The sequence below is a fragment of the Lactuca serriola genome, chromosome 6, assembly GCF_051521515.1.
Source record: "Lactuca serriola cultivar US96UC23 chromosome 6, Lser_US96UC23_V15, whole genome shotgun sequence".
NCBI classification, from domain to species: Eukaryota; Viridiplantae; Streptophyta; class Magnoliopsida; order Asterales; family Asteraceae; genus Lactuca; species Lactuca serriola.
The window spans coordinates 68,363,576-68,391,415 of record NC_136413.1 but is presented as its reverse complement, the minus strand read 5'-3'; the positions used below and the strand labels follow the sequence as shown (position 1 = coordinate 68,391,415).

Sequence of the window (27,840 nt, the reverse complement as noted above, 5' to 3'; positions counted from 1 at the left end):
GTTAGATTCAACTTAAACAATGCCATATATTAGCTTTTATATATCGTAAGACATTATTTATTTTAATTTCTAATATATTTAATCAATTAGTTTTATATAAAAGAACATTGTTTGGATAGTCCTCGGTACTGTTTTTTCGGTTATTTATAACAAATATCAAATTGAACCTAAAAATATTAGTCTTGTTAAATGCAAAAACCAAAAATCGATGTTCTTTCAGAATGGTTCGATTTTTTGGTTTATTGGTTTTGGTTATTGTTGTTTTGCAAAGTTTGGAAGTTGTATTGGATTTAATATTTAACTCACATTATTTAAACCAACCACGTACATAATTAAATTATCGTATACGACTATTGAATTTGAAGGCCTCATTTTTTGGTTTTACCTCGGACCTCAAATCAACTTGGACCGGCTATGTTTGCACGGTTTAGCAGTTGTAATGGATTTAATATTTAAGTCACACCCTTTAAGTTTAAACCCACCACATACATCATTGTATTATCATATACGATTACTGAATTTGAAGGGCCTCATTTCTTGGTTTCTCACAGGCTTGAAATCAACTTGGACCGGCCCTAACGATTTGATGCAGATAATAAAACAATTAATTAAACTGAAGACAAAAACATAAATGAGAGGATATTTTTTAAACTAATTAAAGTTGATTAACAATTAGTAAAAGCAAAGAATCGTGATTCAAATAGTTGTTTTGAAGTATTCCTAATTAGATTACGAATCCCTCTAATTTCTTATGGTTGATTTATTTGAAGCAAAGTGTATTTAATAAGTTGGTTATTGATTTTATAATGAATAGTTACATTGATCTGATTAATTGTGTTATTGGCATCTCTTTGGTTCATATGGAAAACTAGGAATAACAAGGTTTTCTACAACGTTTCTGTGTCCCCCTCCTAGGTGGTAGAAGAGATTAAGGTAAATTACTTTTTACGGATTAAGAATAGAAGGAAAGAGAATTCTTTGAATTGTCGTGTTTGGTGCAACTTTCCTTATGCAGTGTATTCACTCTGTCTTGTTTGCTCTGGGTTTGCCTATAGCTCCTTGCTAGGTGCTTCAAATAAAAAACTTTCCTTTGAGAAAAAAAAAACTAACATAATGATGATGTCAATAGCCAAATAAATAATCAATTAAATATTTGAATTATGAATGAATTGATCTAGTGATTTCTTATCGGTGGTCATGACAATCTATCGAAGTATAACTTGAACATCTAATACTCTCTAATACATATAAGTTCACAAATAAATCACCCTACCTTAGGATTTGGCCCATCATAGGGATGAGTAGCGGAAGCGGGTACCTGCTTTTAAAACCGGAACCGCCTTGGAACTGCCTGTTCTGGAACTGGAACTACATTAAGTCGTTCCGGTTCCGATTCCTAAAGTTTTGGAACCTCCTTAAGCAGTTCTAGTTCCAAATCTCATTTTTACAAAATTGATACCCGCAGGTTCTGGTTAAAATACAGGGTACCTAGAACCAGTACCGATGGGTACCCATCCTTTTCTAATATATATATATATATATATATATATATATATATATATATATATATATATATATATATATATATAGGGAAAAGTGAATATACCCTTAAGGGTATATAAGCTTAGGTACCCAAACTTACAATACTACATCGTTTTGTATCATATAATACATTCTAATTGTCTAATTTTCTTATAATTTAACTTCAAACATGATTTACTTCTAAGATTTTTATAAATTACACATTTATCTTCCTCTTACATAATTTTCATTTCAACTACAATATATGTAGCCTAGTAGGTGTTCGGCAAAAAGATGTCATGTAAGAGAAAGATAATAATGAAATTGCGAAAATATTGAAAGTAAATTATGTTAGGAGTTGAAGTTTAACAACATTATAATAAATATATCATACAAAATGACGTGTTATGGTGTGTTTGGGTACCTAAGCTTATATACCCTTAAATGTATATTCATTTTTCCCATATATATATATATATATATATATATATATATATATATATATATATATATATATATATATATATATATATATAATTTTTTATATTTTGGTGACTTTGTTTATAAAAATTAGAAAATAGGGAAAAAGAACCTGACCTTGGTCGTTTTTAGGGTTTGTAACTTTGTGTGATTCATTCTTACGAAAAACACAGACACCCACACTCTCTTCTTGCAATCATAATACGCTGATACACTTCTTTTCTCCACTCCATTCTTAGACCTCGGTCGTCTCTTACAGGCTCACTATTTCTTGTCTCTTAATTCGATTCGCGGAGTAGAAGGCGACGATGGACTCCTTCAATTCGAGTTCGTATCTCGTTACCCTCCTTCAATCTCCCACTCATGTTGTTCTCCTTGTTCAATTGACTCCTTGTTCAATCGATGACTGAAGAAATCCAATTTCCAACCATCGATGCAACTACTAGTCTTCATCTTCAAGGTTAGATTCTCAAATTGTTACCTCCATCTGTTAATATCGCGATTTTTTTGTTGACTATTACCCGAAGTTTCAACTATTCCATCTGGTAATATGTCGATTTTTTACTGGTACCTCCATGACTGTTCCCATATGTTTTGTAATATGTTATGTTCTGTCAAATTTTCTGTCGATTTTTTTATTTTTCTGTTGATTGTAACTTGGATTTTTCTCCATGAATGTTCCCATCTGTTATGTAATATGTTATGTTCAGTTGATTTTTTTTTATTTTTCTGTTCTGTAGTATGTTATGTTACCATTTGCATCTGTTCAATATTACCTTGGTTGTAATCAGAATTCCAAATTATATCTATAGTATGTATTTTGTTATTGAGATCAGTTCACTTGGTTTGTGCTTTGTGGTTTGTTAAAGATATAATACTCAGAAGTTCAGTATTTATATTTGTATAATCAGAAGTTCATAGTAATCAGAAACAATAATCAAATATCTTGGTTATTCATTTGTTTTTGTTGTCTCAAAAGTTCATTGTTATATCTTGGTTGTTGTTGATTTATTTTTGTTGTCTAAAATTTTAGGTTCAATAATGGAAAATCGTCGAATTGATATAGACTTTTTTTTGGGTTTTCTATGCATCAAATACACTCTAATCTAGGTAGTGGAAAAATCGAAACTATGATATACCTAAGTGTACATGCAACCTATGGATCTATGGTTTCATGCTTATGACATCTACCCTAGAAAGAAAAAATACAAAGTAGAAAAACATACCTCTTATGTAGTCCTTGATCTCCATGCTTGAGATCTTGATCTTCCATGAAGTTGCTTGGATGAGAGGACCCAAACGAAAATCTCTCTAATGGTATCACACCCAATGACACCAAAGAGTGGAATAAAAATAACTAGGAGATGGGTCAATTTCTCAAACCCTAGGAGGGTTAGAAATCGTCCCTTTGGGAGGAGGAAGAAGGGTCAAAACTTCAAGCCAAAGAATAAGCAAGGAAGAATGAATCCCTAATGCCCTATTTATAGCCTTAGATGCCTTCCATGGTCTATCTTCAAGCCCATGTGGGATGGATAACCCTAAGAACGAAATTCCCTTTATCCCAAAGTAACTTTCATCCACCACCCTTCTTCTTAGGGTTCTGGAATATTCCTGATCAGCCAATTATTGATTAATTGAATATTCAACCCTCTTATTAAGTAAACTGTTAATTAATTCCCAAAATATATTTCCAATTAGTTTCTAATTAATTATTAACCATAATAATTAATAAACCAATTTCTCCTTTATTTATTCTACTCAATTTGGTTCTTAAGGGCAACCCAAAAGGACCATGTTATTATCAGAAATATTACCAATAGTTAATGACCTTGGACACACTTTCCAACGGTTTCCCACTTTGATAAGTTATCAACTATACAAGGACCAATATTTCTCCAATAACCAACATAGAGTTAGCCATCCAATGAAACTACCAAACTCTTGATCTAATCAAGGTGTAACCCTTAGATAAGTGATCAACTATCCATTCGTTCTAGATACCTATATGAACTCGATACATGGATAATGGTCAATCTTAGAATTCAAGATTATGTTTCCCGATATAGATTTATGACAACTACATTCGACTACTAAATTGAACGCATCAATTTCAATCAGGGCTCAACCAAGCACTTTAGATGTCAACATTAAATCATCAAGGGGCCCATAGATATCGCTTCTCTTGTTAAGGCAGAAGGAATAAATAAACTTCAACTACATAGTTTTTGTCTATTTCATCATGTCACACATGGACATAACTTTTATAACTACCAGTTATGGATAGAGTTGGAGTAAACTAATGCATAACAGAATCTTATAGCAAATCTCCACATGTATCTAGGTTTGAAGAATAGAATATTTTATCATCTTAGAATTACTCGTGACTAGATCCATGAAGTAATATATAAGTGTGGGTTGGTCCGATACATAAATCTCTATTAAGTACTCATGTGTGACAACCCGAAGTTTGCTCCATCGCCGTAACCCGTTTCCCTCCATAAAATTCGTCTTTTTCGAATTGTTTCCGTTTAAGTTTTTAAATTAAGTCATTATTGTTGAGACTTCTATTATGACTTAATGGGTGTCCAAACACGTTAGAAACTGAAGAAAACACCCCAATTTAGTGATTAGAAAATTTTTAGTTTCAACCATATCTGGTTACGACAACTTAATTGGGTGCGACCAAAAGCCCCGTTTAACATCAGTATCGGGTAGAATTCCACCGTGTCCTAAACTTTAACCATATATAAAGTGGAATGAGCCTCATTTGAAGCCTTTTCCTCTCTCTCTCTCTCTCTCTCGCTCTCTCCCTCTCTCTCTCTCCTCCAATCCAAGCTCTAGGTCCAAAATCATCAAGTTAAAGCTCCAAATCATCAAGGTAACAATCCTAGCTCATAGTATAACATCTTTAGCCTTCAAATTCGTGTTTAGTCTATGAAATAGGACCATTATCATGAGTTTACAGCCCTAGAACAGTCCTAGGCCGTGAACTCACATAAAATGGGTTTTGGAGCCCAAAAACCGTCCCAAATCACTTATGGAGCTTGGATATGGCTTAAGGACTTATTTGAATGGACTAGGAACACCTTAAACTCATCATTTAGGGAGTAAACATGAGTTTACAGCCCAAGCACATGCTTGGACCGTAAACATCGTTTCTTGGGCAGTAAACTCCTTTTAAGGTGTTAAGAAGCCCCTTAAACACCTCCTAAGCCTTGGATTAAAGTCTAGAAGAAACCACAAATGAGTTAGAGGCCTTAAACTTGATGAAAACCACCCCTATAGGAGCTTACGACCGTAAACTCCCCAAGGATAGGTTCCTGGGCCGTAAACTCCTATATCTTAGTCAAATGATGCCCTAATTTCACCCTATGACTTGTATACTGAGCTAGAAACACTTGGGTTTGACCTAGGACCACCAAAGCACACTTTGAATGGGAACATAAGAGTTTACGGCCGTAAAATCCTATTTTACTGCCGTAAACTCCTCAAATGGTCCTTAGGATATCCAAATTTCCTTCCAATTCCTTAAAACCAAGCCTAGCATTAACCCACAAGAGTTGTAAGACCATTTAGCACCCTAGAACACCCCACCATGAGTTTACGGCCGTAAAATCATGGGGAGTTGGTCATTAGGGCCGTAAACTCTCTTATGAGTTTAGTCTTGAAGAGAAAACTCCAATTCCAAGCTTTACACATCCATAGATGCCGCCCGGGTCACTCCAAACACTTGTAATGAAGTGTTTTCGCGACTAGAAGTGTATATCCTCAACTAATTAGTGGTTCAAAGCCTAATTAGATACAAATGTGTATCTTTTCATATTACATAGGAACCTCGCACGGGTTCAAGCCCCGAACTGACATTTAGCATTCAAACCGACACATTCCGCGACTGGTGAATTCATACCCCTACTGTTTTTCCGTGTTTTTTTTCAAATGTTTTCAGGGGGGATACAAGAAAAAGTACAAGGAAATCTTGTACTCAAATTTATTATTATTTCAGTTCAAACGTTCATATTCTGTATGTTCTTAATATCAAAAATCGTATTAACTAATAGTTCGAATTGCAGAGTTAGCTTTCAGACTAAATTGTAGATTTCTTTATAAAATGTTATAACCTATGTTTCATTTTATAATCTTACGAAAGATTCATACTAACCATAAATTAGGATTAATTCTAATAAGATACGCCCTCAAAAGTAATAGAACGAATACGAAAGTAACAGAACGAATACGAAAGTAATAGAACGATTACGAAAGTGCGCCTTTGGTTGGCACCAAGACTTCGAAAATACAGCTAGTGTATGCGTTGAGTGTCACCAGAGTTTCAGAAATAAGTCGAAAGTACACCTTTGGGTATCGACAGAGTTTAGAAAATATACGCCTCTAGATGTCGACAGAGCTTCGGAAATACGACTAAAGTATGCCTTTGGAAGTCACCAGAACATCGAATATACAGCTAATGTACGTCTCTGAGTGTCTCCAAGCATTCGAAAATACATCTAAGTAAAGTAGATAATCGACATTCGAGTGTAGGATAACCAGGATGTCAGAATACATAATTAATATGACCAGTATGATAGATACTAGGGCATAGCATTCCGAACCAAGAACTAACCACGACTTTTAGGAAAATAAAGGTTTTCCTAGGATAACGAACTGTTCCTAATCAAACTGTAGGATAAACGAATAACTAAACTTTACTTATAAGAAAATATGGGATTTTCTTGGATAACGACTTTTTTAGAAAACCAAAGGAAAAACTGTTCTTTTACAAAAATAAACCGCTTACGAACTCACCAGCTTTATGCTGATTTTCAAACTGCTTGTATTCTCAGGTCCACATTAGACAGGTACATCGCGATCTTTTGGAGAAGACGAAGTGTGTAGAAAACTCGTCTTTGCTTTTGTTCATATGATATATATGTATAACACTTGTAACACTTTACTTTTATACAATGTAAATGAATCTATGTAATGTAAAGTTTTGTGTTTACTATGCTTACTATGTACATTGGTTGCGATACTTCATGATGTCATCCGCCCCGGAACGTTTCCGCCTTCGGTTTGGGGTGTGACAGATTGGTATCAGAGCCCTTGTTTATAGTGAACTAGTATACCAAACCTTACATGGTATAATAATATAAACACTAAGGGGCCTAAGTGCTCTAAACTAAAAGTATGTTTTAAAATACAAGTATTTTCAAAAGTATACAAGTATACCTAACCGTCGAAATCCGTAACTACAAGTAGAACAAAACATAAGTAAATGGGTGTTGGACGCTGCGGTTAAACCTGGGCAGTTATGTAGTCGTGTCTAGGGTCAATATAGCCTTATCAACTATATTCATTCGAGACACGGCCAACATGTGCTTGGGAGTGACTGTGGTGTTCAGCATGCCTAAAACTTACCCAATACCCAAACTGTTGGAAGAGTGTCTAAGGCTGCAACTATATTAGGCAAGTATTTGACCCGATTATGCATGGTCCTTTTGGGTTGCCTTCACCATAGCAACTTGACAGGATGATTTATTATGAGAGAATAAATATTATTGATATATTATGAGAATAATATAATGAATAATAATATTGTTATTTGATTAATATAAGTCATGAATTAATTAGTATTAATTTGGTGACTTAAAGAGATTAATTAAATAAGAGGGTATAAACTGTCAATTGTTTGATAGTTACACTTTGGGCTGTAAATCCTTCTTGGATAGAGGTTGGACGAATTCTAGCGCTTGGGATAGCCTCAAATTCGTCTAAGGCTTATCTTTGGAAAGGATTTGGATTGCTTTAAGGAAAGATTATCCAACTAGGGTTTAAGGGTGAAACCCTAGGAGCCTTACAAGTATAAATAGACCCCTAGGACAAGGGAAATCGACACCTCTGCTAAAGAAAAGAAACCCTGGCCGATTTCTAATCCCTCTCCTCTCTCTCAAATCATCCTGCTTGCTAATTGGTGTTTGTAAGCCATTAGAGGAGTCACAATTGTGACTCTAGAGCTCCAAGACAACAAGATCAAACAAGAGATTCAAAGGTAAACTTCTAGATCTGATTTTGTATAGTTCTTATACCTAATTAGTCATTAGAAGTCTTGGATTCAAAGCATGTTTTATTAGAGAAACCTACATCCAAGCATTAGGGTTTATATATGCACATAGGAATGTTCATATGGCCAAAACCCATCAGTGGTATCAGAGCCTAGATTGGTTTCTATTAAATTGTTGCTTGTTTGTTTGAATCTTACCTGCAAAATTTGAAATTTGTGTTTCTGAGTCATGGAATCGACGAGTCCCATAGTGGACTCGGCGAGTTGGCCTGACTCGGTGAGTCCAGTTGGGCACTCGGCGAGTCCGAGCATCAGGAAGGGCCATATTCGGGATTTTTTGATATTTATCTTATGGGAACTTGCCTTTATCATATTAGATCAACCCTAATCCGATTTTTTGATATATATGACTATAATCTTGATCTAATTAAAGATATTTATCAATTAATAAAATATTTAATTTCCTTATGTGATAATTAATTAATTATTTTGATCAAATTGGTAAATTATTATGCAAGAAATCTTAAATAAATCAAATATGGATAATTATGGAATTAATTGTTAATTAAAGATTATTTGTTATTTGATCCTCCATATTTTAAATGTTTAAAACTTTTCCTCAAGTTTTGAAATTTATGTTTTGTAATTAAAAGTTCTAATTTAGACAATTTAAATTTCAAACCCTAGAATTTTACAAGTTTAAAATACAACCCTATACTAATATAATATTACAAGATTAATATATATATATATATATATATATATATATATATATATATATATATATATATATATATATGTATGTATAACTAAAATGCTAGTCTTACCGTTAGTAGACCTCATTTACGAAGCCGATTAAGGTGGGTATAAGGTTGCGGCCTATAAAATGGCGCTTAATGGGTGTACAATCACACCCACCGCTTGCTTGATCGGTGGATGGTCGTTAGCCGAACGGGTAGGATAGGGCAACCTCATCCTTTCATTAAAAGTATAATATGAAATACAAAGTAACTACATGTTTTTCAAAAATTTCCCAATCTTAGTTACTTTAGGAAAAGTGAATTGATGCAATCCCATGAAATTACACTTTGCACCTTGCTAAGAAGTTAGTGGAGCGTGTGTGGTTTACCGGCACACTAATTGGTTCTAAGCGAAGATGGTAAAGGGTGATTCATTGTTTATCATAGTTCGATAGAGCGTGTGTGGTTTACCGGCACATCGAATGAGTGATCGTTACAATGAAGGCACCATGTGAATTTGCATGGTAATTCACACCCGCTTTGTGATCCTCGGTATCCCAGTCACAAACAAGAGGGGCATATCGAGATTTAAACATGCCATTGAAATGTTTCAATGAATCTCATCTAAACCTAGGAATTCTCAAATTCATTTAGAACTTAAAGTTAGGTTTTCATGGTGGAGAATTAGTGAATCATCATTCACTTACCTTCAAATTGTTTGCATGTTAGATTACGGCATCCCTTTTCTAATATGTAAATATTGTTGTTGGATCCTAGCCCTAATTTTTCTTATTGGGTGATAATTAGGGATTCATATTCTAATCTATCTTTGTCCTTTCTAATTATAGATGTCGAACACAAACAACGATGCTGCTAGTTCATTCACATTGATGAGCCTTTGTCAAAAGGTCACCTTCGATGGAACGAACTTTAGCGAATGGATAAGATACATTCGCACTATTGCTCGCTATGAGGATAAGGAGTATGTCCTCGATGAGAAGCTCGAGAAAATCAACCCTGAAATCGCTACCACGACTGAAATGAACGCTTTTGAAACTCACGAGCGTGATGCAACAAAGGTTCATTGCATCATGATAGCCACTATGAACTCCGAATTCCAAAAGTCCTATGAGGACATGTACCCGTACGAGATGCACCAAGACTTATTGGAGAGATACCACCAAAACGTGAGACAAGAGCGTTATGAGATTTTCACTAACATGATTTCCGCTAAGATGGGTCATGGAGAGTCTCTTACCGTGCACCTGCAAAAGATGCAAAGGTATGTCGACCGTCTTTGCAAGTTGAATGTTGACTTTGGGGAAGACTTGGCGATCGACATGGTGCTTCACTCTTTGCCTCCAAGCTACAATCAATTTAGGATGACCTACCACATGAATAAAGAGGAGGTCACCCTAAGCAAACTCCAAGGTCTCTTGAGGGTTGCTGAGAGCAACTTCAAGGACAAGTCTGTTGCACCAACTCCCAATCCACCTGCTACTCCTGTTTTGGCTATTGGACAAGGAAAGGGAAAGAAGAGGAAGGCTTCGTCTAAGAACTATCGCAAGGTTAAAGCCCGAGATGGTGCCTCTTCTAGTGGGACCAAAGTTGATCCTGCTAAGCCCTGCCCTAACCCAAAGGAGGCAGAGTGCCACCACTGCCACAAAATAGGACATTGGAAGAGAAGCTTCCCAGAGTACCTACAAGCCATCAAGGAAGGAAAGATCAAGCAGTCTTTCGCAGGTATATACACAATTAAATGTAACGATTCATCTCATGCTATTTCTTGGGTTCTTGATACCGGTTGTGGTTACCACATTTGTTCTAATGTGCAGGGACTAAGAAGAAATAGGGATGTGGAGGCTGGAAGAATTAATCTAATCATGGGGAACAGAAGATCGTCGCTTGTGACCAAGATTGGAGTGTATTCTTTAGTGCTTAGGAATGGTTTAAGTTTAGATTTGAACAATTTTTGCTATTCGCTAGAAATGGCTAGAAACATCATTTCATTTCATGGTTTGTTTAGACAAGCTTTTAGATTTTCTTTCAATAATGAGAATGGTTCTATTTTGGCTTATCTAAATGGTGTTTTTTATTTTGAAGCAATACCGTGTAATGGAATTTATGAAACTGTTATGATTGTTAATAACTTAGGAAATGATGGTTTGAACATAGATTCTTCCAATAGTATGGATAGAGCATCCTTGTGGCATTGTCGTCTAGGATATGTCAACAAGAAACGCATAGCCCAACTCCAAAAGGATGGAGTGTTAGAGTCATTCGACCTTAGGGAAGATGACACATGCGAATCTTGTTTACTTGAAAAGATGACCAAGTCACCCTTCACAAGTACGTGTGAAAGGGGCGAGGGTCTATTGGACCTAATACATACCGACGTATGTGGACCGTTTAGATCAACCACGAAGGATGGGAACCACTTCTACGTGACTTTTACCGATGACTATAGTAGATATGGGTATATCTATTTAATCAAGCAAAAGTCAGAAACTTTTGAAAAGTTCAAAGAGTTCAAGAATGAAGTGGAGAATCAATTGGGCAGGAAAATCAAGATGCTTCGATCCGATCGAGGAGGAGAGTACCTAAGTCTTGAATTCCACGATTATCTCAAGGAGTGTGGAATAGTTTCACAATTGACGCCACCTAGGACACCACAATTGAATGGTGTGGCAGAAAGGCATAATCGAACCTTGTTGGACATGGTTCGCTCTATGATGAGTCGTGCTTCACTACCAATCTCTTTTTGGGGGTATGCCTTAGAGATTGCCGCCCATATCCTTAACCGAGTCCCTACTAAGAAGGTTGCCAAAACACCTCACGAGATGTGGACAGGGAAAGCTCCCTCGTTAGCACATATCAAGGTTTGGGGTTGCGAGGCTTTCGTAAGACGAGATACTCACGACAAGCTCGAACCTCGTAGTGAGCGATGTATTTTCATCGGCTACCCGCAGAAATCCTTTGGATATCTCTTCTATAGACCAAAGGACAATGTTGTCTTTGTTGCGAGGAGATGAGTTTTCCAAGAGCAAGAACTCATAGGCCAAGGAGACAGTGGGAGGAAAATCGAGCTTGAAGAGATTCAAGAGTTAATAGATGAAGGAACCTCTACCGTTGGCACTCAACCCGAGGAGGAAACTCCGGTTGAACTAATTGATGAGTCCTTACCTCTTAGACGTTCTGAAAGAGTTAGAGTTCAACCCCAGTTTTATGGTTTTCATATCACTACCGAAGGGGACACGTATATTAGTGATGGTACACTAATAAACCTTGATGAACCTAATAGCTATAAGGAAGCCATGGCAGGTCCGAAGTCTGCGATATGGAAAGAGGCAATGGATAGCGAGATCCAATCCATGTATGATAAGCAAGTTTGGAATTTGGTTGATAATGTACCCGGACGTAAGACCGTTGGGTGCAAATGGATCTTCAAGAAGTAGACCGACGTGGATGGAAACATACACACATATAAGGCGCGATTGGTCGCGAAGGGCTTTACTCAAACTCCCGGAGTTGACTATGACGAGACCTTCTCACCAGTTGCGAAGATAAAATCTATTAGAGTGATGCTAGCGATTGCCGCATTTCATGATTATGAGATTTGGCAAATGGATGTCAAGACTGCTTTCCTTAACAGAAAGTTGGCTGAGGATGTTTACATGGCTCAGCTAGAGGGGTTTGTGGATCCGAAGCATCCGAATAGAGTGTGTAAGCTTGAGAAGTCTATTTATGGACTTAAGTAAGCATCTCGCAGATGGAATATTTGTTTCGATGAGAAAGTCAAAGAGTTTGGATTTGTACGAAGCGAAGATTAATCGTGTGTATATGTTAAAGCCAGTGGGAGCATAGTTAGCTTTATCGTTTTGTATGTCGATGACATACTACTCATAGGAAACAACATCCCGACTCTGCAGGAGGTTAAGTCCTGGCTCGGGAAGTGCTTCACTATGAAGGACCTCGGAGAGGCTTCTTATATTTTGAGAATAAGGGTAGTAAGAGAAAGAAGTAAGAGACTAATAGGACTTAGTTAGAACACTTATTTAGAGAAGGTACTAAAACGTTTTAGTATGGAAAACTCGAAGAAGGGAGAATTACCGATACAATGTAATACCAAGTTGAGTAAGACTCAAAGTCCGAGTACCGAAGCTGAAATAGCAGAAATGAGCCGAGTACCATACGCTTCTGCAGTTGGCTCAATCATGTATGCTATGACTTGTACTCGCCCTGATGTAGCCTTTTCTTTGAGCATGGTTAGAAGATATCAAGGGAATCCTGGCAGAGCCCATTGGATTGCGGTTAAGAATATCCTTAAGTACCTTCGGAGGATGAAGGAATGGTTCTTAGTCCTCAGAGGGAGTGATGACTTGAAGTTGCGAGGGTATAGTGACGCCAGCTTTCAGACCGACAGCGACAACTACCGTTCGTAGTCGGGATGGGTCTTTACCCTAAATGGAGGAGCAGTAACTTGGAAAAGTTCCAAGTAGGAAACCGTAGCTGATTCAACGTGCGAATCAGAGTACATTGCAGCGAGCGAAGCGTCGAAGGAGGCAATATGGTTGAAGAACTTCATCGGTGATCTTGGAGTTGTACCTGCCATAAAGGAGCCCATGGAAAGTTTCTGCGATAATGAAGGAGCAGTTTCCTTGACCAAGGAACCAAGGGATCATGGTAGATCTCGACATATCGACATAAAATATCTCTTTATTAAACATCGTGTAGAAGAAGGACAACTCGTAGTGAAGAGGATATCATCAGAAGATAACCCAACAGATCCGCTTACGAAGGGATTGAGTAGGGTTAAGCACTTGCAGCATGCTAGGAGTATTGGGCTGAAGGATGATATTAGCATAGATTAGATAGTAGTAGAAACGTGTAATAGATAAATGTAATTAACATTTGATGATTAAATAAAGGAGTATTATTTATGAGTAATGTTATTGTCTTGTGTTAATTGTTTAACTATTGTTTCATTTTTGCATGTTTTGACTTCCAAAATAATTGAGTTTATTAAGAATAATCGAATTATTCAAATTGTCCACAATCGTTCATATGTTGGAAGTAGATATGAATGAAGATTGTCATGAATCGGTGTGTAGATTGTCTAAATGGTATTAGATATAGCAAAGGGTTGCTGCAACGTTCATGAGTGCTTATGAACTGGTTTTGAGCATTGGAACAAACCCACGCTTGCTGGAATCACCTTATGGAATATGATATAAAAGGGTGATCGCAAGACGATAATATCATATAGTCTTAAAACCTAGACATATGGTTTGTTATTTGTTAATTGGTTGTACATTGATAATGCGAAAACGCATCGATAACTCGGTGTTATAAAACGCATTGTTGTGTATAGTTGATTAATGAATAAGTAAATGCATATAAGTCGAAGTTTATCTGTTACTTTTATCCCAAGAGGGTAAAAGCGATATCTCGGCCGCTCGATGATTTGATTTGACTTATGTGCCGGGCCCGACCAGAACTAAATTGATGTGTTCGATTAAGTTCTATGTCAAATGAATCGGAGATCGAGAAACCAAAATGCTAGACAAATTATTCCATAGAATTGTCAGCATGATATCTAACAGAGGACTGTACGATCCCTTATCTAAAGGACAAGATTGATTAGATCAGAGTTTGACAGCGTCTTTGAGAGCTACGATTGCGAATCGGAATGTACTTGTGCATATAGTTACTAGACTTATCCAAGTGGGAGACTGTTGGAATAGTGTCTAAGGTTGCAACTATATTAGGCAAGTATTTGACCCGATTATGCATGGTCCTTTTGGGTTGCCTTCACCATAGCAACTTGACAGGATGATTTATTATGAGAGAATAAATATTATTGATATATTATGAGAATAATATAATGAATAATAATATTGTTAGTTGATTAATATAAGTACTGAATTAATTAGTATTAATTTGGTGACTTAAAGAGTTTAATTAAATAAGAGGGTATAAACTGTCAATTGTTTGATAGTTACACTTTGGGCTGTAAATCCTTCTTGGATAGAGGTTGGACGAATTCTAGGGCTTGGGATAGCCTCAAATTCGTCCAAGGCTTATCTTTGGAAAGGATTTGGATTGCTTTAAGGAAAGATTATCCAACTAGGGTTTAAGGGTGAAACCCTAAGAGCCTTACAAGTATAAATAGACCCCTAGGGCAAGGGAAATCGACACCTCTTCTAAAGCAAAGAAACCCTGACCGATTTCTAATCCCTCTCCTCTCTCTCAAATCATCCTACTTGCTAGTTGGTGTTTGTAAACCATTAGAGGAGTGACAATTATGACTCTAGAGCTCCAAGACAACAAGATCAAACAAGAGATTCAAAGGTAAACTTCTAGATCTGATTTTGTATAGTTCTTATACCTAATTAGTCATTAGAAGTCTTGGATTCAAAGCATGTTTAATTAGAGAAACCTAGATCCAAGCATTAGGGTTTGCATGTGCACATAGGAATGTTCATATGGCCAAAACCCATCACAAACAACGAGCCGTCGTCGCAACGAATCATGAAATACTATGGGAGTATTTTTGAGCCAAATCCGTTATAGAAATCCTCATTCCAGCATTGCTCCTCAATCATTCCTTTAGCGATAGTTTATTTGCTTTGATAACTCTTTCCTGCTTTATCGCTTAATAGAATTCTATATCTGTCTTAATGAGATATCCCCTGTTCCATATCTCTTGATTCAATTCAGAGGACTTATGATCCTCTCTTTCCTGGCTATTTTAGATCAAGATGCCTCCAAGAAAGAGACCCAGCTCAAAGAACAACAGCCCTTCGCCACCACCTCCTCCTCAATTTGATCCTATAATGTTCCAGGAAGCTGTTACTGCCGCAGTGGCAGCCGCCATGTCTCAAATGAACCCCGTTGGTTCAGGAGGTGGTCCCCATCCCCAAAACCATGAAGGTAGCCAGGGACACCGAAAGGAGTGTTCCTATAAGGACTTTATGAACGCAAAACCCACATTCTTCGATGGCACAGGAGGTGTCATTGCCCTAACTCGGTGGTTAGAGAAAATCGAATCTATCTTCGAGATCTGTGCTTGTTCAAAATTCGACAAGGTGAAATTCGCCGCCTGCACGTTCACCGATAAAGCCCTGACTTGGTGGAATGGCCGAGTCAAATCTCTAACCCTACCTGTAGTCAATGCTATGGGTTGGGAAGTCATGAAAGAACTTCTGTTCTCGGAGTACTGCCCTCGGGGCGAAATACAGAAGCTGGAGCATGAACTCTGGAACCTGAAGATGAAGGGTTCTGATATTTCCGCTTACACTTCCAGATTCGATGACTTGGCATTACTCTGTCCGGGAATGGTTACCCCGGAGAGTAAGAATATTGAGAGGTTCATCTGGGGGTTGACCCATCCAACCAAAGGGAACGTTTTAGCTATGAAGCCGGATACCTACGACAGCGCCAAATGCCTAGCGCAAACCCTGATCGACCATAGTGATGACCTAGAGGAAGCAACCACCACTCATGAGCCGACAGAGAGAAGTGGTGAGAAAAGAAAGTTTTGGAAGAAGAAGAAGAAGAGTCAGCCTTCTCAGGAGTCGTCGAAGAAACAACAAATAGTGGCAGTCCACGCTGCCACTACCCCTGCTGCTGTTTCTGTCGTCGGTTCCTCAGCCCAAGCACTTGTCATCGAATATGCTGGTATTCTTCCGTGGTGCAACAGGTGCAGTTACCACCATCGTATCCCAGGTCCATGTCGTGAGAAGTTTTGCGAAAACTGTGGCCAAGAGGGTCACCTTGCGCGAAGCTGTAGAACACCAACCAGTCAAGCCTCCGGAGCAACTATCAGTCAGGCCTGCTACGGTTGCGGTGAAGTCGGGCATTATAAGCGAAACTGCCCCAAGGCAGAAGCAACTGGCAACACCGGGAGAGTCCTAGCTATTGGACAAGATGAGGCAGCCGCCGACCCCACCGTTGCCACATGTATATTCCTCTTCGATAAATCTTATGCCTGTAATCCTTTTCGATTCTAGTGCTGAAAGAAAATTTGTTAGTTATTCATTCAAACACCTTCCTAAACTTATTTCTTCGTTAGTAACCGAAATGTTTACCGTCGAAATGGATAACAGTGAGAAAGAGAACGTTAACGACATATCCATAGGTTGTATCCTTACTCTGGATGATTATTCCTTTCCATTCGACCCAATGCCAATTTCTTTATGAAGAGCTTTGATGATTATCATTGGCTTGAATTGACTGAGTCCAATCATACTGATATTATTGGTTTCGAAAAGGCCATCCGTCTTAATCTCCCCTCTAACCCGACTCTCATGATCTACGATGACAAACCTAATTCCAATTTTCGTATCGATCAAATTCTGGGAGCTAACCCTATAACTAAGTCTCAGTATCGATTAGCGCCAACAGAAATACAGGAGCATTCCGGTCAACTTAATGAACTACTCAACAAAGGGTTCATCAGGCCAAGTTCCTCACCCTAAGGAACCCCGGTATTGCTATTCCTTTCGAATGTGTATCGACTACCGTTAGCTGAATAAGTTGACTGCCAAAAACCGATATCCTTTTCTTCGAATAGATGACCTCTTCGACCAACTTCAGAGAGCCAACTATTTCTCATAGATAGACCTTAGGTCAAGGGACCATTAGCTACAAGTTCACAGGAATGATGTTTCCAAAACAACATTTAGGACTTGATATGGTCACTACGAAGATGTAGTGATGCCCTTTGGTCTAACCATTTTCTTTGGTCACTTAGTAAGCGAAGAAGGAATCATACATTTTGAAACGCGTATCTCGAGGTACATAGAACTTTTCGAAATCCTCATTAGGATCGATCCCGTAGCCTACAAACTCCGACTACCCTCAGAACTTAGCAGCATCCATCCGGTATTCGACGTCTTTGTTCTTAAGAGGTGCCTATTCGATGAAACCATAGTAAATCCCTTTGATGAGACCGAAATCAATGAAAGTCCGAACCCCATGGAAAAACCAATCGAAATCATACATCGAGAGATTAAACGTACGAAACAAAGCCGTAACTCGATAAGTGAAGGATCCGAGTTCACTTGGGAGTGTGAAGATCCGATGAAATAGAAGTTTTCGTATCTCTTTCTAAATCCTTGATTCGTATCTAAAGTTTGAATTTCGGGATGAAATTCCCTCTAACGGGGGGATAATGTGACAACCCGAAGTTTTCTCCATCGTCGTAACCCGTTTCCGTCCATAAAATCCGTCTTTTTCGAATTGTTTCCGTTTAAGTTTTTAAATTAAGTCATTATTGTTGAGAATTCTATTATGACTTAATGGGTGTCCAAACACATTAGAAACTCAAGAAAACACCCCAATTTAGTGATTAGAAAATTTTTAGTTTCGACCATATCGGGTTACGACAACTTAATCGGGTGCGACCAAAAGCCCCGTTTAACATCCGTATCGGGTAGAATTCCACCGTGTCCCAAAATTTAACCATATATAAAGTGGAATGAGCCTCATTTGAAGCCTTTTCCACTCTCTCTCTCTCTCTCTCTCCTCCAATCCAAGCTCTAGGTCAAAAATCATCAAGTTAAAGCTCCAAATCATCAAGGTAACAATCCTAGCTCATAGTATAACATCTTTAGCCTTCAAATTCGTGTTTAATCTATGAAATAGGACCATTATCATGAGTTTACAGCCCTAGAACAGTCCTAGGCCGTGAACTCACATAAAATGGGTTTTGGAGCCCAAAAACCGTCCCAAATCACTTATGGAGCTTGGATATGGCTTAAGGACTTATTTGAATGGACTAGGAACACCTTAAACTCATCATTTAGGGAGTAAACATGAGTTTACGGCCCAAGCACATGCTTGGACCGTAAACATTGTTTCTTGGGCAGTAAACTCCTTTTAAGGTGTTAAGAAGCCCCTTAAACACCTCCTAAGCCTTGGATTAAAGTCTAGAAGCAAAAAAAAATGAGTTAGAGGCCTTAAACTTGATGAAAACCACCCCTATAAGAGCTTACAACCATAAAATCCCCAAGGATAGGTTCCTGGGCCATAAACTCCTATATCTTAGTCAAATGATGCCCTAATTTCAGCCCATGACTTATATACTAAGCTAGAAACACTTAGGTTTGACCTAGGACCACCAAAGCACACTTTGAATGGGCACATAAGAGTTTACGGCCGTAAAATCCTAGTTTACTGCCGTAAACTCCTCAAATGGTCCTTAGGATGTCCAAATTTCCTTCCAATGTTTTAAAACCAAGCCTAGCATTAACCCACAAGAGTTGTAAGACCATTTAGCACCCTAGAACACCCCACCATGAGTTTACGGCCATAAAATCATGGGGAGTTGGTCATTAGGGCCATAAACTCTCTTATGAGTTTAGTCTTGAAGAGCAAACTCCAATTCCAAGCTTTACACATCCATAGATGCCGCCGGGTCACTCTAAACACTTATAATGAAGTGTTTTCACGACTAGAAGTGTATATCCTTAAGTAATTAGTGGTTCAAATCCTAATTAGATACAAATTTGTATCTTTTCATATTACATAGGAACCTCACACGAGTTCAAGCCCCGAACTGACATTTAGCATTCAAACCGACACATTCCGCGACTGGTGAGTTCATACCCCTACTCTTTTTCCGTGTTTTTTTCAAATGTTTTCAGGGGGGAGGGGAATACAAGCAAAAGTACAAGGAAATCTTGTACTCAAATTTATTATTATTTCAGATCAAATGTTCATATTCTGTATGTTCTTAATATCGAAAATCGTATTAACTAATAATTCGAATTGCAGAGTTAGCTTTCAGACTAAATTGTAGATTTCTTTATAAAATGTTATAACCTATGTTTCATTTTATAATCTTGCGAAAGATTCATACTAACCATAAATTAGGATTAATTCTAATAAGATACGCCCTCGAAAGTAATAGAACGAATACGAAAGTAACCGAACGAATACGAAAGTAATAGAACGATTACGAAAGTGCGCCTTTGGTTGGCACCAAGACTTCGGAAATACAGCTAGTGTACGCCTTGAGTGTCACCAGAGTTTTGGAAATAAGTCGAAAGTACGCCTTTGGATATCGACAGAGTTTCGAAAATATACACCTTTGGATGTCGACAGAGCTTCGGAATTACGACTAAAGTACGCCTTTGGAAGTCACTAGAACATCGAATATAGAGCTAATCTAGGTCTCTGAGTGTCTCCAAACATTCAAAAATACAACTAAGTAAAGTAGATAATCGACATTCGAGTGTAGGATAACCAGGATGTCAGAATACATAATTAATATGACCAGTATGATAGATACTAGGGCATAGCATTCCGAACCAAGAACTAACCACGACTTTTAGGAAAATAAAGGTTTTCCTAGGATAACGAACTGTTCCTAATCAAACTGTAGGATAAACGAATAACTAAACTTTACTTATAAGAAAATATGGGATTTTCTTGGATAACGACTTTTTTAGAAAACCAAAGGAAAAATTGTTCTTTTACAAAAATAAACCGCTTACGAACTCACCAGCTTTATGCTGATTTTCAAACTGCTTGTATTCTCAGGTCCACATTAGACAGGTACACCGCGATCTTTTGGAGAAGACGGAGCGTATAGAAGACTCGTCTTTGGTTTTTTTCATCTGATATATATGTATAACACTTGTAACACTTTACTTTCATACAATGTAAATGAATCTATGTAATCTAAAGTTTTGTGTTTACTATGCTTACTATGTACATTGGTTGCGATACTTCATGACGTCTTCCGCCCCGGAACGTTTCCGCCTTCGGTTTCGGGGTGTGACATCATGAGTGTTATCGCAATCTCTATTTTATGTCCATTCACTATGGTTAATCCACCAATGCTCATGACAGTCTGGAATCACTACTTACTTCGAAGAGTATGACCAACTGTGGACGTTTGAGTAAATTAATACTCAGGAAGTGGGTTCCAAACATGCAAAAAAAGAACATAGTGATAAGTTAATTGAAATGACTGATCTTCATCATATATTAAACACTTACACTGCTTGAGTTATTAAGTTTAAAACAAACTAAACTAAGAGTGTTTAAGCCAATTCATTTGCAAATATAATGCCTCTTGACTTTTTCTGACTGTCAGACTTAGTGACATTGGCTTATGGAATGGATCGACAAGATTATCTTTCGATATAACTTTTTGACTATGATGTCTTTAAATTTGAAAAATTATCAAATGTAATGGTACTTATTGAGTATGTATTATATGAGCTTGTGTGACTTGGGATCCATACTCGAGGTAAGTTCACTCTAATAGTCACAAAAAAACTTCATAAGGACCATCAATAACTGAATTTAAACAAAGATGTCACTAATGAATCTCTTCAGCTACATTGTCTTCTTTGCAATTTAACCAACTGCAATATACTCTAAGTTTGTTAAATCCACTATAATGTATTACTTGGTACTCTTCCAAGCTAATACATCACCATTCAGTAAAAGCGCAAATTTCGATTGCGAACGAAATCGTTTTTATCAGTGTTGAACTTACCATCAATGTAACTCTTACAATGATCTATATCATACTATCAAGATCATTTCCTCTATCTTCCTAGGACACTTAAGAATGTTCTTAATCTTGATTCATTGATTCTTGCCAAATTGATCTAAACCAACTTGTTATGCTCAAGGCATACAAGTCATCAGATCTGGTACAGGTCATGCCATATATGATCGATCCCATAACAAAAACATATGGGACACGACTCATTTCCTTTAGCTCAATAGTAGAACTAGGACATTAGCATCTCTCAATGTCATGCCATATTAAGCACGAACTCCATGTTGAGTTCTGCATGTCGAGTCTCCTCAAGATTCCATGTACTTTGGCTTAATCAAACGAATCACTTTGATCTATCTCCATATATCCTTATTATGTAAGTGTTCTGTATCTACCATGTATTCATAGCGAAGAAATTCCCTTACCAAGCCAAGCTTTTACACTTGCTAAGTTAGAACATATAGCTTCCTATGAATCGTATACCATCTATGTATAAAACAAGGGTGGGAATAATGCTCCCACTAGCTCTGGCATATATTTGGCTCATCTATGTTTCTCAAAATTCAAAATCCTTGAACTTTCTCATTACAATAATGATCCCACTTGCTAGTTTCTTATTCCGGTCCATAAATGAACCTCTCAAGCTTACACATCCTTCGCAACCTATCTTGGTTTGATTATGTGTTTGTTCCTATCTATGTATGTCTTTTCTTGAAGATCCACTTACACATAATGGTTAAGGTCAAGTTCTTAATCTACCAAGGTTTCACATACATAGACTGAATCTCGCTCTCTATGTCCTCCTTCAATGTTCTAGCCTTTAGGGCATATCATAGCTTTCGATAGCTGGTATACTGTGATTGCTCCATACCAGTGACTCATTTACCTTAGTAATATAAACTCTTATATAACTAGGTGTATGAAGTCCTCTATCAGATCAATAAGAGGTGGAGGTATGTCAGTTATCTCAACAACACTTTCAACCTTGAATTGAATGTTAGGTCGAACTTTAGGTTCTTCGTTGGTTGACTCTCGTATCTTATCAAGATCAATGTGGCTCTGATATTGCCATATTTATACATGTTTTTAGGCAATATTTATTTACATATTTATTAATATTTTGGTTATTAGCATAGAATAATGGTACTTATAAGCTTAAATTGTTCTTTGCAGCAAAAAGAAGCATTTTTGGAGAAAAGGACTAAAAATGACAAGACATGGAACTTTGGAGGCTTGAAGATTAAAAGAAGATGAAGCTAACATAATCAGCTCATATTCATGTCGTGAGGTTTATGGATTCACGATATGAGCACGAATCTTCCAGAAGATAAACAACGTGAAGAGGAGTCCTTGTCTAACACATATATCTCATATTCACGTCGTAAGACATATCTATTCACGACGTGAGTGCGGAAAAATCAGAAACTATATATACTCTTCCTCATTACGACTTGGGGGACTTTTGGCTGATTGAGAGAGTTCCTGGAGACGAATTGCAGAAGGAGAAGTGGTATGGAATTGGTTTTCAACACCAAAGGAGAAGAGAAGTTCATATTAGCTTAATAATTTGGTACACTTTAATTATGTTTTTTAGTATGAGTTATTTATGTTTGTTTGCTAGTATGTCCAGCTAAATCTAGCTGCTTCTGTTAGCTAGATGAAGCTGGAACTCATGGTGTTAATAGTTTAGATTTGACTTTACTTGTTGGTTATGACTTGTGTTTGATTGATTGAACCTAGCATGTTCTGTTTAGTTAGTGAATATGAATCTACATGAATTTGAATACCTAATAATTCAGTGAACACTAGGTTATTAGAGCTAAGATCAAACCAATCTTAGATAAGCAATTGAGTTATTAAAATTAGGTTGTGCTAGAGAACTCATATTATGATCATAAGTGTGTTTGTCAAATCAATCTTACATAGCTCCAATTACATTTTATAATTGATTATGTGTTAGCTCTTGTGTGACTATACATAGATTTACGTGAATTAATTAAAGTTAGTAGATTTAGAACTAAATTGCTAATACTATCTTAATTGGTAACCAACAGTAATTGTCATAGCTAATTTACAAACCACTGAGGGAAAGTGGATTCAAACTAACAGAAGTGTTTTGATTATTGATTGAATCTGTGTTAAAAAATTAAGTTCATCTAAACTTGCAAAATTAGATAAATCCCCTTTTTTTGTTAGTAATTAGGTTAATTTAGAAGTAGATAGATTAATTAGTTAAAACCGTTCCCTGTGATCGACACCCGACTTACCCGACCATTCTATAATTTGACTAGGTACACTGCCTAGGTGCAATTTACTTAGTTAAGTTAGTTAGGTTATAAATATAAAATAAGGTGTAGCTATTTGCACGCATCAAAGTTTTTGGCGTCGTTGCCGGGGAACGGCTTAATTGTTAGTTGATTTGTTTAATTTAGGTTAATCAATCCTTTTTATGGGGTAAAACCTGCAAAAAGTTACTTTTTCAGCTTAATTTTTTTGTTCTAGTACCCAAATCACGACGTGAGCCTTAAGCTCACAACGTGAGTTCAGTAGATTTTGCGTTTTCTTCGTTTTCGTTTTCTGTTTAATTTTCTGCGACAACACGAGGTGGTACTTTTTACCACGTCGTGGTGACCAGTCGGTAGGCTATTTTTAGTATTATTTGGTTCAGTTTTACATTTTTATTTTTGTTTTATTGCAGAAGTTCTTGACCAGAGGTTCCAACAAACCTTTGGTGCCACCACTTGAAGATCCAGAGTCGGCCCTTCACAAGAAGACGGATTAGAACGCAGAAGTGAACCAAACACCAAAGAAGAAACCTTTCCAAGATCTCAAATTTGTCTTTACAAAGAAGTCCGGAAAGAAAACAGGAGAGTCGAGTTCATCTTCAAAGGACAAGAGCAAGATAGAAAGCTTATATCAAAAACCTATCCCATCCGAATCCAAATAAGAATCCGAGGCCGAGTTTGGACTGTATACGAGTGAACCTGAGAACGAGCCAGAAAACGAGATGGCAGACATTGAAGAGATGTCCATGGGAGCTTACAAGAAGTGTATTAGAGACGATATTGGTCCAGGCTTAATACAACCGACAATTTTCACTACTGCCACATTCGAGTTGAAAGGACACATTCTTACCGCGCTAAAAGATGTTCCATTTTATGGAAAAGATCATGAGGATGCTTTTAAGCATCCATATGAGGTCAATGACATTGCAGATTATTTCAATGTCCTGAATGTTAATAGAGATATCGTCTTGCTAATGATGCTTCCCGTTACTTTTAAAGGAGTTATGAAAGATTGGTTAAAAGCACTTCCACCTGGTACAATCAGTATTTGGGCTCAGATGCGCGAACAATTTTTAGACTAATTTTGCCCACCATCTAAGATAGCTAAACTCAAAAAGGCGATATCTAATTTTGAGGAACAACCAGGGGAGTCACTTCACGAGGCATGGGAGCGCTACAAAGGGTTGCTAAGGAATTGTATTCAACATGACATTAACGTTCAATAAGAGGTGTCCATATTCTATGATGGGGTGAATGTCTTGATAAGGCAACTCCTTGATTCTCAAGGGCCACTGACAAGGAAAAATCCAAGGGAGGTTAAGGAGTTAAGAGAAGAATTTTCAAAGCATTCTCGTGAGTACCATAATCCAAGAAATGGGGGAGTTAAAGGAAGCGGGGGTGGAAATTCTGCAGACATGGCTGCTGTAATGGCCATGCTTGATACAATGGACAGGAGAATGACAAAAATGGTCCAATCAATTCACTCTATAAGAGTTGGATGTGAAAGGTGTAATGGTCCACACTTGACTAAGGATTGCAACTTGGATGAATATGGGAACAAGAAGGCTCAAGTTTGCTACTTGAGTGGGGATAAATATGACGAAGACTGGAGAAAACCAAAGAAGGAGTGGCTGCCATATGATGAATACAAGAAGCAGAAGGAAGAGAAATATAAGCAGACATGCCAAGGATTCTACCAAAAAGAGCAACCACCAGCCGAGAAGAAAGTAGATTTGGAAAACATTTTGACCCGATTTATGGAAGCTTCCGAGAAAAGGCATGATGATATCGATGCAGTGCTAAAGGAACACATGAAAATGATGAAAGAATAGCAGACAATGATGATTGACCAGCAAGCTTCATTAAGAAATCATCAAGCATCGATCCATAATCTCGAAGTCCAGATTGGTCAACTAACTACTTTGGTGAGAAACAATTTATCCTCACAATGTCCTGAAAAGAATGCTCAATCCCATGTTATGATGACCGAGACTGAAGAAGAGGCAATCTCTGAGTTCTTAGAAGCACTTGAGGTGGAGCCGAAGTAATCCGATCCAAATCCAAAGAAGCCAAAGCTCGAAAACAAAAATGTTGCTGAAACACTGAAGTCACGACGTGAACCTCTTATGTTCACATCGTGTACCCTGTCTGAACAGAAAATTTCCGAAACCATTCCGGCTTATTATCTTCCTTTACCGTTTCCATCTCGAGCTAATCTTAGTCCACTGGAAATGGAGCATTTGGAGTCTATCAAGCAAGTAAAGGATATTCCAATTAATACTCCATTTGTCGAATCATTATCCAAAATTCCCGAATATGCAAGGTTCCTACAAGATTTAATAGACACTCGTCAGCATTTAAGAAGACTTCTAAGGTTATTCTAAGTGAGCAAAGCTTAAAAGCTGTATTGGGAGAGTTACCTAAGAAGATGGGAGATCCTGGACGCCTCACTCTTCGATGTGAGTTTGGAAAGAATTTGAAGACTTATGCTTTAGCTGATTCTAGGGCTAGCATAAATTTGATGCCTTATTCGTTTTATCACAAGCTGAATATTCAGAAGATGAGGGCTACAAAAATGACCATTCACATGGCTAATCATTCAGCGACTCGTCCTAGGGGGATTGTTGAGGACATCCTAGTGAAAATTAGGAAATTCGTTTTTCCAGTTGATTTTGTGGTTATGGACATGAAAGAGGATGATAATGTCCCAATCATTCTTGGTCTCCCATTACTTAAGATTGCTAGAGCCTTGGTCGATGTTCGTGAATCCAAGCTTACTTTGTGAGTTGGTGATGAAGAGGAAGCTTTTGGAGTACAAGATGGATTTCAAGGAAGTGATGTTCAAGGTGAGGTCTTTAACATTGATGAAGAGAAGGAACTTGAAGACGTAGAGAAGCGCATGGAGGAAGAAGTCAAGACAATTCAACAAGTTAAACGTACCAAACCAAGAGCATCCGTTCCACTTGTTTTTGAAGTTTTTGCTTATAAAACTCCAACATCTTTGGTGAGTAAGGAAAGCGATGATTTATCAAGTAATGAAGACGAGGTTACTTCTAAGGAGACAAATCCAGTGGCGAAAGAAGAAAAGATTTCTGTGGAGCTTAAAAAGAATGATGAAAAATTAGAAACTAATGGGATCAAAAGAAAGCTTAATGAAAACGAGGTGAAAGCTAAAAAAGAGAACTCGAAGAAGGCGTATATTAGACGTGTCCAAGCTTATAAGAGGCGATGGAAGGAGCAGAAGATTCAGTTGGTGGTGGACACTTCAGATGATTCAACATAGGAACAAAGGAGTCCGACTCACGAATCCATCAAAAAGAAGTGCTTCCCAGGAGGCAACCTGAGCTTGGTTTGAAATTTTCTTTTCATTTTAGGTTTTGCAATTTTTTTTAGTTTTTAGGAAATGGATCATTTCATCATCTAATAATCTCTTAAATGGTAAAAATCAAGTGTGGGTTGGTTTATAAATTAAGTGGTAAACAATTAGAATAAATAACTATCATTATCTAAGTTATATTTCGTCCAGAATATATTTCACATCGTGAGCATATGCTTCAAGTCGTGAATTGGATTAATAAATAGGGGTGCCATAGTTTAGCCTAGTTTTGAAGCCCATTAAGTGTAACTGTAACTTGGGCCGAATATTTTTAGCCCAGCAAGTCAGTCACGTCGTGAATTCGCAATTCACGTCGTAACCTTTAAAAGCCACAGGGGGGGATCAGTTATACTAAGCTGTGGAACTCATTCCCAATTGTTTACTACCGTACACATGAACGGAAGCAGGCCCCACCATATCCAATTTTCTTCCATTTTCTTCATAAATTCTTTTTTTCTCTTTTCTTCTAGCTACATTTTGAAAGTATTACTTCCACTAATTCTTGATAATCTTCACATTTTGTGCATTTTAGTGATTAGTGTTTATTTAGACGTTAAAAATCCAAAAATTTGTTGAATTAGTGGGTATTTATGAATGTATGGACTTAGATATAGGGAATAAACAAAACCCAAGCGACATGCATGACGGATTTTGACTGTAAAATGGCCGATCCAGACTCACGTCCTGAACGAGGTTCACAACATGCAACACCATTTCACGTCGTGAAGCCTGGGCGAACAACTTCTTGCTTTGTGCTTTTTGTGATACATCTTGGGTGTTTGGTTTTGTTTTGTTTGTTTTTGGTCATATCAAGCACATGGGTCCTAGAAAAGCAGTCCAACAAAAGAATGACCCTATTG

General features: G+C 37.4%; 1 non-coding gene across 1 annotated transcript; it reads right to left on the bottom strand.

Moving 5' to 3' along the window:
- Window positions 1-24,710: 24,710 nt before the first annotated feature.
- Window positions 24,711-24,817, bottom strand: LOC145060852 (small nucleolar RNA R71). Its single transcript, XR_013687034.1, has one exon. It is a non-coding gene; the product is annotated as a small nucleolar RNA R71 (small nucleolar RNA).
- Window positions 24,818-27,840: the final 3,023 nt, after the last annotated feature.